General features: G+C 43.1%; 1 protein-coding gene across 1 annotated transcript in view; it reads right to left on the bottom strand.

Moving 5' to 3' along the window:
- NME7 (NME/NM23 family member 7) overlaps positions 1-19,898 on the bottom strand; it is a 236,223-nt gene that overhangs the window by 125,052 nt on the left and 91,273 nt on the right. The gene's annotated exons all lie outside the window — the stretch shown is intronic.

Raw genomic sequence — 19,898 nt, 5'->3', positions numbered from 1 at the left:
AAATAAACTTTTTTTTTAACAGATTGCACATTTTCATAATGTCATCATTTTATAACAATCTACAATTTTTCTTTACGTGAAGCGGAAGTTTAGGTAAGGCAAAATGTATTTTACATTGGTCCAACTTGGGCCAATGTAATTATGCATGTGCCTTACCTGTGGGATCCCCGTGAAAGGTGGAAATGAGGGTAGTAGGCACCGCTATTACAGTAATCTCTTCTAACCCCTGGGTCCCGAACCGAATGTCTGCCCCGCTGTATTGTGAACACAGGAGGTTGCTCATTTGGAACAAGCACCATTAAGGTAACACTTAACATTTTCCCAATAGGGATCTTGACGTCACAATCTCTACCTCATCCATTCATTGAAAAAAATACTATGGCCTGGATTCACAAAGCACTTACGCCGACGTATCTCGAGATACGCTGCGTAAGTGTAAATATGCGCCGTTGTATCTATGCGCCGTGCCCACAAACTGAGATACGCCTGAAAATAGGCTTCATCCGACCGACGTAACTTGCCTACGCCGGCGTATCGTGGGTGCATATTTAGGGACGCATCTGGCGCTCCCATTGATTTCCTATTCAAATATGGAAATGAGGGAGATACGTTGATTCACGAACGTACGTGCGCCCGGCGCATAATATATGCGGTTTGCGTAAGTCGTACGTCCAGCGTAAAGTTATTCCCCATATATGAGGCGCAACCCATGCAAAGGTATGGACCAGGGAACACAAGCCATCGTATTTTACGTTGTACATGAATATGGCTGGGTGTAGGTTACGTTCACGCCGTAGGCAGTGATCCGTCATATCTTAGGCATTAGTTCCGACGTGATTCTGAGAATGCGCACTGGGATGCGTCCACGGGACGGCGCATGCGCCGTTCGTTATTCGTATCTATCTGGCGCTCGGCCCATCATTTGCATGGGGTCACGCCTCATTAGCATGGCTCACACCCACTTCCACTTACGACGACTTACGCCTAAGAATCCCAGCGCAGATTTGGCAACACTGGCTTTGTGAATCCAGTGCTTGTCTCTCTGCACTGCGTCGGCGTAGCGTAAAAAAGATACGCTACGGCAGCATAAATATGCGCTGATGTATGTGAATCCGGGCCAAAGTGTTTTTTTCTGAATGGTGTCCATGCTGATCAATAGACCTCCCATGTTCAGTAAGCAGCAGGACAGCAGCTCGGCATGGAACTTGCAGGCTAGTGGTAACCACGGTAGTAGTGCTGCCAGCTTCCACAGGAATCGGCCAAGTATAGCACAAACAATTATGATTACAAATATATGGCTGTAAAATTATAATTTTACATAAGTACATTTAATTGTGTAAAAATTGCTATTTTCTAAAGATATATATGCGTATATATGTATATATTTTTTTCTTCAGTAAAGAAAGGAGTTAAAATACATATCAGGCTTTCATACTGTCTATTTGTCCTAAGGAGGACTGTGATAAAAAAAATCCCAAATTTTACAGTTGTCATCCCATCTTATAATAGGGCAGCCACTTTTGCCGCCAAAACAGCCCTGACCCATCAAGGCCTGGACACCACTACGACCTCTGAAGGTATGTTGTGGTATCTGCCACCAAGCCATCAGTAACAGATCCTTGAAGTCCTGTAAGTTGCAGGGTGGGGCCTCGATGGATCAGACTTGTTTTTCCTACAGATGTTCGATTGGATTGAGATCTGGAGAACTGCCAACAGAGAATACCATTTCCATGAGCCCAGGTTCTCACTGGGCTGTGGGAGTGAAGCTGAACTCACGCGATTTCACTCCCGCTGGCAGTCCCGATTTTGGCTGCGATTACAGTAATGTAATGTAATGTAAATCGCGGAAAATAAATTGCAAAAAGTAGTACAGAAACTACTTTTTGGAATCGGTGCAGTACCGCAGATGCTCATTGCTGGCAAATGCCGCCGATTTCACATGTCAACTTGCATGTCAAAACCTAGCAGTGTGAACCAGGGCTGAAGGGGTGTTCAATAACTTGTTTAGGTAGGTGTATGTGTCAAAGTAAAACCCACATGAATGGCAGAACATTGCCCAAAGCATCAAACTTCCTCTTCCGGCTTGACTTCTTCCCATACTGTATCCTGGTGCCATCTCCTACCCAATTTATTCAAAAGAAGGAAGGGATTTGGGAGGGGACTATAATGGTGCTTATACAAATAATACAATTGATTAATTAATTCATTGGTGAATACATTAATATATTTTCTTATGTATTTGCATCAATATATCTATTAAACTATAATGCTGCATACACACGACCGGTTTTCATGATGAGAAAAATGCAATTTTTAAATTGGTCATTAAAAACGACCGTGTGTAGGTTCCAGAGCATTTTTTTCTACGTGAAAAATGGGCATTAAAAATGTAAAACATGCTCTATTTTTTGTCGTGTGTAGGCTTTAACGACGGGGGGAAAAAACGTGCATGCTCAGAAGCAGGTCATAAGAAGGGAAATTTGCATAATCAGCCCAAAGGGTGTCGCCAATCGAATAGAACTTCCCCTTTATAGTGCCGTCGTACGTGTTGTACGTCACCGTGCTTTGCTTGAGCATTTTTTTTCACGATCGTGAGTATGCAAGGCAGGCTTGACAAGAATCACGTCGAGAAAAACAAATTTTTTTTTTTTTAATGACATGAAAAATGGTCGTGTGTACGCGGCTTAACCCATCAATGTATGACACAGTGCTGTATGTGTTGTCTCCACAGTGTTTGGGCTTAAGTTAAATGAAATATGTTAATGACTCTAGAAATATCATTATATATAACCCCCTTTTTTTTCTCATATTCCTTTTTTCTAGCTATAGCCCTAAGCATTGCATTTCTATTGGACCTATGCTTCATATACTGGCGCACCTCCTTTTTCATCTTTAAAGGAGTTGTAAAGGAAACATTTTTTTCACCTTAATGCAATCTATGCATTAAGGTGGAAAAACATGATGCCAGCCCCCCCCAAGCCCCCGTTTTACTTACCTGACCCCTCGAAAGTCCCGCGCTCGGTCCCGAGATCCTCTTCGCCGCTCAGTCTGGCCGCTGATTGGCTAGAGCGGATGGATTGAGAGCAGCGCAGCCATTGGCTGGCGCTGCTGTCAATCACATCCAGTGACACGGCGCGCCGAGGGGCGGGGCCGAGTGATACAGTGAGCGGCTATGGCCACTCGCTGTACATGTTGATCATATCCCCCTTAATCTCCTCTTCTCAAGAGTGAATAAATTCAGTTCCTCTAATCTTTCCTCATAGCTGAGTTTCCTGAATGCTTCTTATCAGTTTCGTTGCCCTTCTCTGCACTTTCTCCAGTTCCCCGATATCCTTTTTGAGAACTGGTGCCCAAAACTGAACTGCATATTCCAGATGAGGTCTTACTAATCATTTGAACAGGGGCAAAATTATATCTCTCTCTCTGGAGTCCATACCTCTCTTAATACAAGAAAGGACTTTGCTCGCTTTGGAAACCGCAGCTTGGCATTGCATGCCATTATTGAGCTTATGATGTACCAAAACCCTCAGATCATTCTCCACTACAGATCCCCCCAGCTGTACTCCCCCTAGTATGTATGATGCATGCATATATATACCTCTTAACAAGGTTCCAAGTAGAGCTTCAACATGCAACAAGAAGAAATGAGAGTGAGACAAAAACATTTTTTGAGCATTCAATTTAATGAAAACAACGAATAAACTGAAACAGGCTGTTTTTCAGCTGATCAAAAGTTTAGGACCACACCTCCAAAAAAAAACTAAACCCCCCCAAAACAGAAATCCAACTTCCAAACATGAACTCAGTAATGAGTAGCTCCGCCATTATTGTTGATCACGTCAAAAATTTGTTTCGGCATGCTTAATGCAAGCGTTTCCATGAGGTGTGTGGGAACATTTCTCCAAGTGGTGAAGACAGCCGCACGAAGGCCATCTACTGTCTGTAACTGTTGTCCATTTTTGTAAACTTCCCTTGCCATCCATCCCCAAAGGTTCTCAATTGGATTTAGATCAGGGGAACATGCAGGATGGGCCAAAAGAGTGATGTTATTCTCCTGGAAGAAGTCCCTTGTCCTGCGGGCATTGTGTACTGTAGCGTTGTCCGGTTGAAAAACCCAGTCGTTACCACAAAGACGAGGGCCCTTAGTCATGAGGAATGCTCTCTGCAACATCTGGACATAGCCAGCAGCCGTTTGACGCCCCTGCACTTCCTGAAGCTCCATTGTTCCACTGAAGGAAAAAGCACCCCAGACCATTATGGCGCCCCCTCCACTGTGGCGCGTAGGAAACCGCTCAGGTGGGATCTGCTCATAATGCCAGTAACGTTGGAAACCATCAGGACCATCAAGGTTACATTTTTTCTCATCAGAGAATAAAACTTTCTTCTACCTTTGAATGTCCCATGTTTGGTATTCTCTTGCAAAGTCCAAATGAGCAGTTCTGTGGCGTTCAAGGAGACAAGGTTTTTGAAGTTTTTTGTTTTTGAAGCCCTTCAGTCTCAGATGCCGTCTGATGGTTATGGGGCTGCAGTCAACACCAGTAAGGGCCTTCATTTGGGTCGAGGATCGTCCAGTGTCTTGATGAGAGACCCTGCTTATGCAGTTCAGCAACCTGACCACTTTCAAAAAGGGAGAATTTTTTTGTCTTTGCCATCACAACGTGTGACTACCTGACAGAAAATGACAATGAATCTACATCTTTGCACAGATTTGGCCTTTTAAAGGCATGTGGTCCTAAACTTTTGATCAGCCGAAAAACAGCCTGTTTCAGTTTATTCATTGTTTTCATTAAATTGAATGCTCAAAAAATGTTTTGTCTCGCTCTCATTTCTTCTTGTTGCATGTTGAAGCTCTACTTGGAACCTTGTTAAGATCCAACAATGCAAAATATGATTTTTTGCCATTTTTCAAGTGGTCTTAAACTTTTGATCAGGACTGTACAATGGCTTTGAAATAACAGAGCTCCGTGGGTGAATGCCATCTGGTCGGGGTGCTTTATCCACCTTTATTCTGTCTAAATATTTCTGGACCGTATCACTTTTGTGCCATTGTGGATTTGGGGCTGTCACTACCACCCCCATTATGGACATGAGCTCCCCCATGCTCATTTGTATACACAGAACTGAAGAAAGTATTTAATAAATTGGCCTTCTCTTTGCCAGTGTCAGTGATCATTGTCAGTAATCATAAAGTTATGGCTGATCATAACTTTACTGTATATACTGTATTTACTGTATATATATATACTGTATATATGATCACTGGTAGCTTACAAAGGGTCAGTACATCCAAGAGTTATATTTTTTTATTTAGGGATTGAGGCTGGTGTCAGGCTTTGGCTTCTTGTATGTCTTGAATACTCAAACAACACGGTCTTCATAAAATAAATTCCAACTTCATTCATGTCCATCTAGGGTTTTCAGGTGTTCCCTGTGAGCTTTGTGTGTTTGAGGATCTCTTGCTTCATTTCTCCACAATGCAAAATAATTTAAAACCCCCATAGGGAGAGTAAGAAATCCCTCATAATTGCCACAGCAGGTGTGCAGACCCAGGAACCCAAGCTCAGAGTTTTTACTAACAAAGTCCCCAGGAGATACAAGAAACTCTCTGCTGTGTTAACTCTTTAACATCTACCAAAAATGAAACTATCCATTTGATTGCATTGCTCCTCTAATATACAGTAAATACTGTATGCATATGAATGTATGAAACGTTGCTTCTTTCCATAGTTTGTAATTATGTACCAGTATGTACATTTGTGCAGCAGTGCTAGACCAATGTTATTCGTCTTAAAGTAGAATTGTTTAATAATGTTCCCTCCTGCTACCTATCCTGCCTAACCTGTGTTAAAAAAAAAAATGTGTATACTTATGACTAAGCGCTAAGGAAAGCGTGTAAGGCGCCAATCCTTGCTAATTAAGAACACGGCAATATTTGCATAAGAAAAAGTGCTAAAGAGAGCACGAAATGCGTCATTCGTTGCAGATTATGACTAAGCCATAAAAAAAGCATGAAATGCATCAATATTTGAATTCTTTCCCCCACTGGCTTTTGTGATATTTTGCAGTGATATAAAGTGATAAAAAGGAGTGCAGCTGTCAGGAGTATTTCTTTATATTAGTATGTGCGGCTGGCAAGCTGGGCTGGCACCATTGTGGAGTGGTGTTACAGACTGTAGGAGATGCACAAGCACCTAGTGCGGTGATTACTCTACATCAGGGGTGGCAAACTCAAATTCATTGGGGGCCGCATCAGCAGTATGGTTGCCCTCAAAGGGCCGGTTGTATAGGACTATGCATCTACTCTTTATTATCATAAATAATTGCGCTACGTACACAGTGGAGGGATCAGGATTGCGCTACGTACACAGTGCATGGGTCAGGATTGCTCTACGTACACAGTGCATGGGCCAGGATTGTGCTACGTACAGAGTGGAGGGGCCAGGGTTGCGCTACGTAAACAGTGCAGGGGTCAGGATTGCGCAACGTACAGAGTGGAGGGGTCAGGATTGCGCTACGTACACAGTGCAGGGGTTAGGATTGCGCTACGAACAGAGTGGAGGGGTCAGGATTGCGCTACGTACAGAGTGGAGGGGTCAGGATTGCGCTACATACACAGTGCAGGGGTCAGGATTGCCCTACATACACAGTGCAGGGGTCAGGATTGCGCTACGTACAGAGTGGAGGGGTCAGGATTGTGCTACGTATATAGTGCAGGGGTCAAGATTGCGCTACATACAGAGTGGAGGGGTCAGGATTGCGCTACGTACACAGTGCAGGGGTCAGTATTGCGCCCAAAAATTCCTCACATCTTTACCTCTCTTACCTTCCTACCTGGCCCAGCTCTGGCACCTCCCTGTAAAGGCGGCTCCCTCCCTTTGTATTGGGCTATAGTTAGTACCTTCTTTTTTATTGATGTATAGATGGTACCATCCCTCTGTGGGCGGATCTCTGTGTTTAGTATCAGTACTTTGCTATATGTTTTTTTTCACCATAACTGAAAAATACCAGCACACACTTCATTAACACAAGCCTCAAGACTCAGCTCGCTGGATGGGGAAAAAAGCTGCCAGCAATCTCTGCCACTATGCACAGTCAGTGCATGCAAAAAAGCCGGCATCGCTGGCTGGAGGGACTGGGGAGGCGGAGACAGAGCGGCGGTGGAGGCGGGGACAATGCGGAATTGGAAGAGTGAGTAGGTACCTGTTACAACCAGGTATCCGCTCCTCCCCCAAAAACATAATGGGCCAAATGTGAAGGAGGAGGGGGGAGTAGGGTGAAGGGCGAAACTTCCTATTTTGGGTGAAGTTCTGCATTAATGATATTTAGATATACATGTAAAAGTGATCAGCTTGATTAAATCTTCTTATGCATAATCCTGCTATGTGTGTTATTGTTTTTAAAACCTTGTTTATATGTAAAGTTTGTAATTATGGCCCGGATTCACAAAGCACTTACGCCGACGTATCTCGAGATACGCCGCGTAAGTGCAAATATGCGCCGTCGTATCTGTGCACCATGCCCACCAAACTAGATACGCCTGAAAATAGGCTTCCTACGACCGACGTAACTTGCCTACGCCGTCGTATTGTGGCCGCATATTTACGCTGGGAGCATTTGCCGCTCCCATTGATTTTTGATGCACATATGCAAATGAGGGAGATACGTCGATTCACGAACGTACTTGCGCCCGGCGCATAATATACGCGGTTTGCGTAAGTCGTACGTCCGGCGTAAAGTTATGCCCCATATAGGAGGCGCAACTCATGCAAAGGTATGGACCAGGGAACACAGCCGTCGTATTTTACGTTGTTACGTAATACGTGAATATGGCTAGGCGTAGGTTACGTTCACGTCGTAGGCAGTGATTTGACGTATCTTAGGCAGTTGTTTGAAGTCATTCTGAGCATGCGCACTGGGATGCGGCCACGGGACAGCGCATGCGCCGTCCGTTTAAGTACTCCTATGGCGCTTGGCCCATCATGGGGTCACGCCTCATTAGCATGGCGCACGCCCACTTCCACCTACGCTGGTTTACGCCGAGGAAACCCAGCGTAGATTTGAGAGCGAGTGAGAGCAAGTGCTTGGTGAATACTGTGCTTGCCTCTCTGCGCTCCGTCGGCGTAGCGTATATTCGATACGCCATGCCGGCATAAATATGCGCCAATGTATGTGAATCCGGGCCTATGTGTGTAAGAGTAGGTTCACACAGGGGCGACTCGTCAGGCGACTCAGCCGCCTGACAAGTCGCGCTCCGCTCTATCCAATAGAACCATTCTAATAGGAGCAACGCAAGTCGCTCCGACTTAGAAAAAGGTTCTTGTACGACTTTGGGGGCGACTTGCATTGACTCCAATACAGAAGTCATTCTGCAAGCCGCCTCTCAAGTCGTTTTGAGATGGCCTTGCCGAGTCGCCCCCAAAGTCGTTCCGACTCTGTGTGAACCAGCTCTTAACAGTTATATTTGTTCAATACATATGCAGATTCTGCTTTCTGTTTGGAAATGCTACATAATAGCTGTGCTTTACTACTCCCTCTCACAATGCAAGTCTGTGAGTCGATCGATTCCCTTGTACTCCCTACATGGCAAATATTGTATTTTATCTCAACCTCTTTTAAAATGTAACTAATCCAAATAAAAAATGACATACAGTATGTAATGCAGTCTGTCACTAGCTATAATTCAACCCTCAAAAGTGACAACACTGTCCATTCTGCAACAAAACAACACAGCAGTGCTTTACCCCGTGGGACAAGGTAATCTTATACCTTGTACACACGATCTGAGTTTCCGTCGGAATAAACTCGGATGGAATTTTCAGACAGAATTCCGCTCAAGTTGCCTTGCATACACACGGACACACCAAATTTCGACCTGTCAAAAAACACAGTGACAGACAACACTACGACCAGCCTAGAAAATGAAGTTCAATGCTTCCGAGCATGCATGTTTTTTTTTTCCGTCGGAGTTCCATACAGACGAACGGAATTTCCGTTTGAAAAAAAGAGAACATGTTCTATTTCTAACTCCCTCGGAATTTCCGAAGGAAAAAGTCAAATAGGGCATACACACGGCCGGAATATCCGATGAAAAAATTCCGTCTGACTTTTTCCATCGGAATTTCCAATCGTGTGTACGCGGCATTAGATGAACACATACATTTAAGTGGACTTCAAAGTGCAACTTTTTTGATCTGGGGCTCAGGATCACCGCCAGCCATTTGTAAAAGTGACAGTTTATAAATCTCGTAAACAATGCTGAAAATGAAACCGCTTTCTTCAGCAAAAGAACTCCGGAAAACAAAACAAGAGTATGGCTCACCATCACTATACCGATCCCACAACAGGGTTTAGGGTTTCCCAGTCTGCTTTAGGGGTCCCAAAGAGGAGGTTTTCACAATTCAGCAACCAAGCTAGTCAGTCCTAGCATGGGTGAGAACCAATAAGTACTCAACATTGCCTTCAATCCATCCCCTTTAAAGAGACCACAACTCAAATACTGAAGGAAGTGAAAAATAACAGATGCACTGGCAAGTTCAACTGCTGGTAAAACATATACAGTATATGTTATAGGAGGAACGCAGAAAAACAAAAACATTTGTACTAATGCTATTGAAAGACAGCATCATGTATAAAGCAAATATTTTGCCTATCGTTACACTTTAAATAATTAGGCAGTTATTGAAGTCTCTAATCTACCCTCTTTTGTCGAAGGCCCCTTTCACACTGGGGCAGGACGTGCAGTGGCGGTGGTGGTATAACCGTCGCAATTCCCGCGGAATTCGGCCACTAGCGGTGCGGTATTAACCCGGCAGAAAAAGGGTTAACACCGCCGGCAATGCGCCGCCGGCAGTATTACCGCGGTGTACCATTGTTTTCAATGGAAAGGAGCGGTGAAGGAGCGGTATACACACCACTCCTCTCACTGCTCCAAAGATGCTGCTTGCAAGAGATTTTTTTCTCTCCTGCCAGTGCATCGCCTCAGTGTGAAAGCCCTCGGGCTTTTACATTGAGAATGCAGTGCAGGAGTTTTTCAGACGGTATTTAGGCGCTATATTTAGCGCTAAACCGCCTGAAAAACTCCTCTGTGTGAATGGGGTCTAATACAAAAAAAACTCTAATCCGCAGCTTACTTTCGTCTGTTCCAGCGACACAACCATTATATCTCTCGCCAGAGGATGACATCCTCTCCCCGGACCTCTTTTGGGTACTAGGTTTTCGCTTTTTGATTGGCTGCATTTGCAGCTCAGCATACATTCACGGCATAGTGGTAGTGTGCCAGGATGTATGACTACTGTGCACATTGCCATGCAATAGAAGATTGCGACCGGGCATAACACATCTCTTCTGCAATAAAAAAGCTGCCTACTCACCCCTTTTTTAAGTTTAGTTCCACTTTAATTTAGAACTATGGGCAAAACTTTTTTTTTTCTTTTCATTTTGGATAGAGCAAGGGAGAGTTATAAACTTTTTTTGCAATATCTGCGTCCCATTGGGGAGATTTCCCTTCAATTCCTGTCCCATAAGATTCAACCTCTATTACTTTTCTGAGGACAACCCAATGCCACTTTTCGTACAATTCTCAATGTCTTGTCCCTTTTCCTACCCCCCCCTGATTGGTCTCCCCTTCTCCGGTACCCTAACCACTCCTGTGGTTTTCCACTACTATGGTTAGAAGTTGGAATTCTTGATAATAAAAGGCTGTTGTTTTTTATATATTTCCTTATTGAACAGACCGTATTTATCTGGATAACTAGTGTCCTCATTTTGACATATTCTTATGTTACGCTGGTGATAACTTGAAATTCTGATTTCTTCGTTGCTAATATATAAATTTTTTGTATGTAATATTTTTCGATAAAGTTATTTGAAACTAAAAACTTACAGGGGTTCTTATCCCCCTATACTCTATCCCCAGCGCGAGGCGCCTTTTGTGATGGTCGAGTCCGGAGGAGGTGACTCAGCGATCACAGATTGGGGTAAAGGGCCAATCACTGTGGCCCTTTACTGCATGATCAGCTGTCAGCCAATGACAGTGCCCACCAGTGCCGCTAATCAGTGCCCACCACTGCCACCTACCAGTGCCCATCAGTACTGCTAATCAGTGCCAACCAGTGCCACCTATCAGTGCCCATGTGTGCTGCCAATCAGTGCCTCATCATCAGTGTCACTTTTCAGTGCTGCCTACCAGTGCCGCCCATAAGTGCCACCTATCAGTGCCCATCAGTGCAGTTTCTTCAGTGCCTTCTGATCAGTGCCCATGAGTAGCACCTACCAGTGCCGCCTCATTAGTGCAGCCTATCAGTGCCCATAAGTGAAGGAGAAAACTACCTGTTTGCCAAATTTGATAAAAAACGATAAAAACCTTTTTGTTTTTCAGATTTTCTGTCTTTTTTTGCCAAAAATAAAATAAAAGACCTAGTGCTGATTAAAGACCACCAAACGAAAGCTCTATTTGTGTGAATTTTTTTTTTTTTCAAATATAAATTTTATTTATTTTCTTACAAAACATACAAGACATACATACATACAAAAAAAAAATTACAATTACAATACAATACGGTACTGTCCACCAGAAGGGGTGGTGTAAGAATCACGTGCATTCTTATCCCTGAACAGACCAGATGTTCTCCAGTGTACAAAGCATAACCTGAGACAATATCGGCCCTATATCACAAGGCTACCCTGATAACCTCCTCCCCCTACGCTGGCCTGTGCCACAAAAGGCATCGAACAGATTGCGCTACTAACTCGTGATTGTCTAAAGTTCAATTGCCCTGTCCATGTCTCACCTGTCATTGGCTAGAAAGAGAAAGAAAGCGCTAGCAGGGGAGCAACGGGGATAGAGCAAACAGAGGCCAAGGGGGAGGGGGGTAGAGAAAGATAAATAACCATAGAATGAGGAAAAGGGATGAGGACCGAAAAGGGAAAAAAGAGAGGGGGGGGAGGCCAGAAGGGAGGAGAGAAGGGGCGACCCGGGGTTGGGATTAGGTTCCCTGCCGTCACGGACAGCGGGGCCATTTCTCCTGATCAAGTTATGAAGCGAGCATTTCGGACCCTTCATATGAATAGATATACATATTCCAGAGTCTCCATGCCTGAGAATGTTTCTCCTGCTTGTTTTGAGCCGTGAGGACCAGGTCCTCCAACCGCTTTATATCTTCCACCCTCCGCAGCCACATACCCACCGACGGGGGCGACCTCTTCTTCCACTTGAGAGGAATGCAGGACTTAGCCACATTCAGTAGATGCCGTACGATTGACTTCTTGTAAGTCCTCTCTGGGATTGGAGTGTCATGGAGCAGGAAGAAGGCCGGGTCGTTCACTATTACGTGGTCTGTGAATTTCTGAGTGATCTCACCGACCATTGACCAGAAGTGCTGTAATCTGGGACAGGACCAAAAGATGTGAAGGAACGTTCCCGTCTCCGCTGTGTGAATTTTTTTTATAAAAATTCCATTTGGGTACAGCGTTGCATGACTGCGCAATTATCATTCAATGTGCGACAGCACTGAAAGCTCAAAATTGGCCTGGGCAGCAAGGGGGTGAAAGTACCCAGTAAGCAAGTGGTTAATAAAACAACAAGGAAGATAAGGCTTGTAAGAGATGATGCAGTTAAATTCTTTATACAATACTTTAGTGTTCTCTAAACTTGGATGTTAACAGAGAATAAATTAGTGTCTCATGTAGATCAGCTAATTTGCACAGCAGTTAGAAAGGGAATATTGTTCATGCATTATAGTTACCTATATAGAGAATAGCTTTGCTACTAGAAAATGTTTTATTCAAATTCTTCGTGATTCAGTAAAAAAGAAATGCTAGAGTCTAAACTACACAAAGAAACTTAGACGATAATTAGTTTGGTTCCATTGTTCAAATCGTTTTTGTTCTTCAACGTAATCCACTGTGAAATCCTGCATATACCTTAAATTGTTGGTCATGTGCCGTGCCTAAATAATAGAACAGCAGCTGTCCTGGGTTTAGATCTAGAGACAGAGGGCCGGATTCACAAAGAGTTACGCCTGCATATCAGTAGATACGCTGACATAACTCGGAATCTAAGCCCGTCGTAAGTTTAAGTGTATGCTCAAACTGAGATACACTTAAACCTAGCTAAGATACGACGGCCTGCACTGTCGTATCTTAGGGTGCAATTTTTCCGCTGGCCACTAGGTGGCGCTTCCGTTGATTTCGGCATAGAATATGTAAATGATCTACGTGAATCCAGCCCAGAGATGGCATTCATTCTGTATGCCTGGGCATAGTGCATTCACAACATCTCTAGAAGACAGCAGATGACAAACAGTGATGGAGGATGAGGGACACACAGGCTAAGACTAGATTTCAATGTGCAGCTAAATTGCTGTGCTTTTGAAAATTGACGTGCACTCAGATTGGTTTTCAGAGGTGGTTGATAGGTGGAGAGGCAATATAACACCTTATGCTTAAATCCGTAAATGCTGCATCAATGCACCACAACTGCAAGCATTTGCTTGAAGTGGGTAGTGTTCTGTGAAGGTACTACTCATAGAATGTGACAGAGAGGACCGTAACACGTAAACACCCCTGTCCTGATTAAGGGGGACACACAGAGCGGTGCTGAAAATGTGGCTTGATCGTGTGTTTTTTAACATTCCCCTACCACGGATCTAAACAAGCCCAAACAATTACCAAACTGGTTTATATTGGGAGGCAACAAGAGAAAATAGACAAGCTTTTACAACTTGCCTGAACAATTTTTACCCAAGAGTTGTTCGGGGCTTGAGGTGTGGAGGTGAGCAGAGAGGAAGATTTGGGGGTACAGAGATGAGCAGAAAGAGGGGTTTGGTGATGCAGAAGTGAGCAAACACATGGCGTAGGGTCCAGAGTTGAGCATAGGGTGTTTGGCGTACAACGGCGAGCAGACGAATACAAAGGTTAGCAGAAAGGGGGTTTTGGGGTACAGAAGGTGAGCAGAGAGGGGGGCTTGGGTTACACAGGTGAGCAGAGAGAGAGGTTCAGGGTATGAAGGTGATCAGAGAGAAGGGTGTGGACATGCAATGTCTTTTTTTGCAAACAACAAACACCTACCTGCCTGCTTGTAGTCTTTGATTAAATACATACTGAGCCGCGCATGTGCAGCTCGGCATGCATTCCCGCAAAATTTGGGCTGTACTGGAATGGTAGACTCCCATGCGCATGCATAGGATGACATCATTCCGCCACCAGCCAAGCGAGAGGCCAAAAACCCAGGGAGAAGATGACAATCGCCGGTGAGGGATTTAACCTGAATTGAGGAGAGTATTTCCCTGAGTTTAGATCCATTTTAAAGATGTGCATTTTCCTGTGTGAGTGACCAAACTGGACAGATCTATCATCCTACACCTAACTTCCAGATTTCCTTACATTTCCAAAAGAAAATCGAAATTAAAGAAAAAAATTCAAGGTGGACAAATAATATTCACTTTGCTAAGCTTCACCTGTCTGAAGATCCAAACTAGAAGACTGAAAGCGACGCTAAACAATATACTTTTTCCCAAAAAATAATCTATACACCTCAACTAGTTAATGACCCTGTAATTTATTTTTTTGTGAAAACGTTTCATACTGTGTTTTTCTGCTTCCTTGTAAGGTCCCCTATGAGTGCTAAAACCTCTCCTTTTCTCCCTTAATTCCATTTGTTTAAAACCCCCGCTAGAGGCTGAAAAAGGGTTAGAAAGCGCCCACAAAGCGCTGCTACAGCGGGGCTTTGCCAGCGGTTTGGCGGCGCTGGCCATTGATTTCAATGGGCAGGGGCACTTTTTAGGAGCGGTGAGTTCACCGCTCCTAATGTGCTCCAAAGAAGCTACTGGCAGGACATTTTCTGATGTCCTGCCAGCGCACCGCTCCAGTGTGAGTGAATGAAGCCACTGTTTCAGGGTGCTTTGCATGCGATATTTTTAGCGCTATAGCGCATGCAAAGCGCCTCAGTGTGAAAGGGGTCTTATATATACATGCTTGAAATCCCATATTCCATAGTACCGAGTTCATCTTTGGAGTGAGCAACAGTGGGTGGCTGAATTCCTACATACAGTACATGGGACCATGGAGAATCAACGTAGCCGCCCGCTAACAGGAAGTCGGATCACAGCAGAAGAAATTGGAATTTGAAGGATGCGGAGAGCAACAGAAGGTACTTTTGAGTTAAAAATAAAAAAAATTAAATCATTTTTTTTTAAAACAGAAATTTGTGTCATTTTAAAAAGGTATAGTGCCCGGTGCTTAACCTGTGGCCTATTTGTATATGATGTAAGGTCCTCGAACCTCAGCAGTCTGTATTGGTAACATTGATTAGGGTAACGTGTTCTCAGTTTTGTATTGTCTTCTGCAGCACATCCCCATTTAAATACGTAGTCCACACTCTCTGAACCGTATTTCCTTTATTGGGTCTGCGGTTCCTGACAGTCCATATATTGAACATTATGTGTGGCCCTTTGGTGATGTTATGTGCCTCATTTGGGATCCCCTATAGCTCATAAGTTGATAACCACTGGCATAGAGATTGCGATTATCCACTGGCTTTCCAATACAAAGCTCCATGCATGGACAGACTAACATGGAAAATTAGGTCACTTTCATCCTAATGTAAGGTACCTCAATGATTTCATCTGCCATTGTATACATGGTTTCTAAGGTTTCCCATATAACCAAGAATTTATGACGGTTTTACAATCTGACGACGCTTGGCTGAATCTGGTAATACTGATACAGTATCAAAACTAACTGCACAGTGGAGGTAAGTATGGTATGTTAACCTTTACAACCCCTTTAATGTTGCTGGACTATCCCACAGTTACCCTGCACTCACCCAAAAGCATCAACAAAAGGATATACCTAGACTGATCATTGAGCCAGAGGATTGACTAAATCTGTGTACCTGACTGCTAGTGCACTTTCTGGGGAGGGGACCTTGGGACCCAATCAGCGGCCCTTGTGGGGGTTGAGCTACACAAACATACAGAAAGTACGATTTTCCTGCTCGGAAATTCTTTCTTCTAAACATAGCTGTATTGTATTAGACCATTGCATTGGTTAGCAATCATGTGTTCCTGGTAAACTGGGGTTATATTAAATACACTGCCTGAGCCTAAAACACAACCTACTGTAGGATTTTAATAGTGAGGGATGTTGTACAACACAGAGGCAGACTCCATACTCAGAGACACAGTAGGGCTGGCCATACACGGTTAGAATATCAGCCAGTTCAGCAGAAACTGGCCGAGATCCGAACCATTAATTGGCAGGCTGAATGTACCAAGTTGATCAATCGATCATCTTGGGTACAACCAGACTGCAGAATTCTCTTACGGTTAGCGGCTGCTATAGCTGCTAGCAATAATCATGGTCTTCTCCCCAACCCCCGCTGGGAACAGACAATGACCTGTGGTTGCAGGAAATAAATTTGCACCATGCCTTAGATGCTTAGCAAATCTGGCTGCAACAGATTGCATGAAGCGCAGATTGAATGAATTTATTGATGTTAAAATTATTTCAGGCTCCCAGGAAAGCATTTGCAATGTTGTCGTAGTTTCTATGTTAAATATACACATCATTTGAAAGTTACAACTGACAGATTACTCTGACATCAGATTTATAATCATACAGAAGTAATCCACTTACAAGAACCCTATTATGGGAAGGTTGCCATTTCTACAACGTCAGATTGTGAGGACAAAGGCCACCTTTGTCAACTGCATTTCATCGCTCAAGTCTTTCTTAGTCGTCTACTAAGCGTCACCTTAACTTTAGCATATTAAATATAATTTAGTAAACTTGTCAGCATACCACGTGAATCGTTTAACAAAATTACTATTCAGCATGCCTTCCAACCACAGTTCCAGGCTTTTTAATTATTTACTACAATGACATTGAATAGAACAAAATGTCTACTAGAGGGCACTGGAGTTGAATGACATATCTAACAAGCTATACTGTAATTATGGTGAGCACAGAAGGCACTGTCGTTGAAAATCAGAGTATGGATTGTGCTGACATCTAGCTGGGTTCTGCCCTCTGAAACATGGTGAGCCAAATTGCTAACCCAATCTATGACATTATTATTGGGATTTATATCTGTGCTCTTTAAAGCTTGCTCAGACAGCTTTCTTTTCCTTCAGATGTAAAAAAAAAAACACTATCAAGCTAAGAGAAACAGTATAATCTCAGCAACTACGAGACAACTGGGGCATTTTATTCTGTCTCCAGTAGCAAAGATTTGCAGTTTATTGCAAATAATCTTGGTTGAAGTAATTCTAAAACCGTCTCCGTTTGATGAGAGCAATGACTAATGCCGCGTACACACGATCATTTTTCGGCATGAAAGAAAATGTAGTTTTTTTTGCATGTCCAAAAAACAAAGTTTTTCCAACTTCATCATTAACCGCTTACTCACCGCACTATAGACGATATAGACGTTTACAAGGCAGTTCCTTAACTCCGGACCCGGCGCATCACGGATCACGGTAAATCGCCGCTGATAGCGGCGGTTTACCACGTGATCGCTCCGTCCAATGACAGAGCGATCACTTGTAAACAAACCGGCGTCATGTGATGACACCGAATCCTCCCTCCCCTCTCTGTATCGAACGGTACAGTGTGAGAGGAGAGGGGAGAGAGCGGATGCAGCACGAGTGCTGTGGGCTGGATCTGTGACAAATGCAGTCACAGATCCAGCCATCCATCCCTGCTCAGCCATCCCTGCCCCATACTAAGACTACTCTACTGTGCAATACTCTGCAATACCCCACAATACTCTGCAATACCCCACAATACCCTGCAATACCCCACAGTACCCTGCAACGTCGCCTATGGGGATTTTTAAGTAGCGAAGTTTGGCGCCATTCCACGAGCGTGTGCAATTTTGAAGGGTGACATGTTGGGTATCTATTTACTCGGCGTAACTACTAAAAATACTAAATTTGCTACATTTTATAACAGAAACAAAGAAAAAATCTTTTTTTTACAGAATTTTCAGTCTTTTTTCTCTTATAGCGCAAAAAATAAAAAAACCCAACGGTGATTAAATACCACCAAAAGAAAGCTCTATTTGTGTGAAAAAAAGGACGAAAATTTCATTTGGGTACAATGTTGTATGACTAAGTAATTGTCATTCAAATTGTGAGAGCACCGAAAGCTGAAAATTGGTCTGGTTATTAAGTGGGTTTACGTGCCTGGTGGTCAAGTGGTTAAAAATGACGTTGCCCACACACCATCGTTTTAAAAAAATTATGAACAAAGCACGGTGACGTACAACGGCATTCTAAAGGGGAAGTTCCATTCACCTTTGGGCTGCTTTAGCTGATTCCTTGTTAGTAAAAGACGATTTGCGCTTTTTTGTCTGTTACAGCGTGATGAATGTGCTTACTCCATTATGAATGATAGTTTTACCAGAACGAGCGCTCCCGTCTCATAACTTGCTTCTGAGCATGCGCGGGTTTTTAACGTCGTTTTAGCCCAAACACAATCATTTTTTACAACCAGAAAAACGACATTTTTTAAAACGACGTTAAAAAATGCAGCATGTTCAAATTTTTTTTTGTCTTTTTCAGAAACTGAAAAACGATGTGCAGCCCACACACAATCATTTTAAATGACGTTTTTAAAAACTACTTGTTTTTAATGACGAAAAATGATCGTGTGTACGCGGCATTACATGTTTTCTTCAAAGAGAACCTGTCAGAAAAAAAAAAAAGAAAAGAAAAAAACTGGCTGCTGGACATAACAACTGGCCAACAATTGGACTGCTGGGCCATTCTGACAGCAAAACTCTGATATATAGTTTGGTTCAAAACTTTGCATACCCTGGCAGAAATCCTGTAATTTTGGCATTGATATTGAAAATATGACTGCTCATGCAAACTACTGTCACTAGCCGATCGCAATACATATACGCTATATTAACCACTTCAATACAGGGCATTTTCACCACGATATGTCCTTTTCATCCACTTTTATGTAAGTGTTTCCAAACCTTTAATAAAACTCAGTGCCTACGGTATTACACTATGTGCTTCTTCTGTTTTCTCCTCTACACATCGACTGTACGGTTTGACCATTTGTGAGGTACCATCTTCAAGTATTTGTCATCCTCCTTTTGTTTGGTGGTTTGCCATAAGAAGATCCGGTCTTGCGGTGACAACAGTCTTTATACATACTCAGCTTTATTGACCCTCTGGGCGCACGCTCATTAGGGTTCAATACATTTGGTAAGCCTCTGCTTTATTGGTGGCGGGTTCATCACTAGTGTGCATCACGCACAAGAGTGAATCACTGTTGACTTGGGAATATATATTTTAGTCTTTGACAGCAATCAAGTTTCTTCACTATCCAACACATGGACTTTTTCTATTTATTATTTTCTTTTGTTCATATATCAGTCACTTGATCATTTCTAATACAAGTGTATCATCATCATATTTAGCGCTACTATTTGTATGTTTTGTCTGTTATTTTCCACTGTCCACTGGTTTTTGTAGCTGCTTATACATAATTTTTGATAGCGCGGAATTACTTTGTTTTGTACTGCAAGTGGTTAAGAATAGTGATCATATGAAGCCATTTATAATCAAACAGCTGTTTGGCTCCTTTTTAAATCATAATATTAACAGAAATCACCTATTAAATTGCAATTAGTGTCTGTGCATAAATAGTCAAAAAGTCTGTTAGCTGTCCTGTGGATGAACTGAGCAGGCTAGATACTGAGACATGGGGAGCAGAAAAGAACAGTCAAATGACCTGCGTAACAGGGTAATGAAACTTTATGAAGATGGAAAAGGATATAAAAAGATATCCAAAGCCTTAAATATGGCAATCAGTACTGTTCAATCACCTATTAGGTGGAAAATTTAGGGATCCCTTGATTCCAAGCCAAGGTCAGGTAGACC

The sequence above is a fragment of the Rana temporaria genome, chromosome 2 (assembly GCF_905171775.1).
Source record: "Rana temporaria chromosome 2, aRanTem1.1, whole genome shotgun sequence".
Classification (NCBI taxonomy): Eukaryota; Metazoa; Chordata; class Amphibia; order Anura; family Ranidae; genus Rana; species Rana temporaria.
The sequence above is the reverse complement of the archived record's forward strand: the minus strand, read 5'-3'. Positions and strand labels throughout refer to the sequence as shown.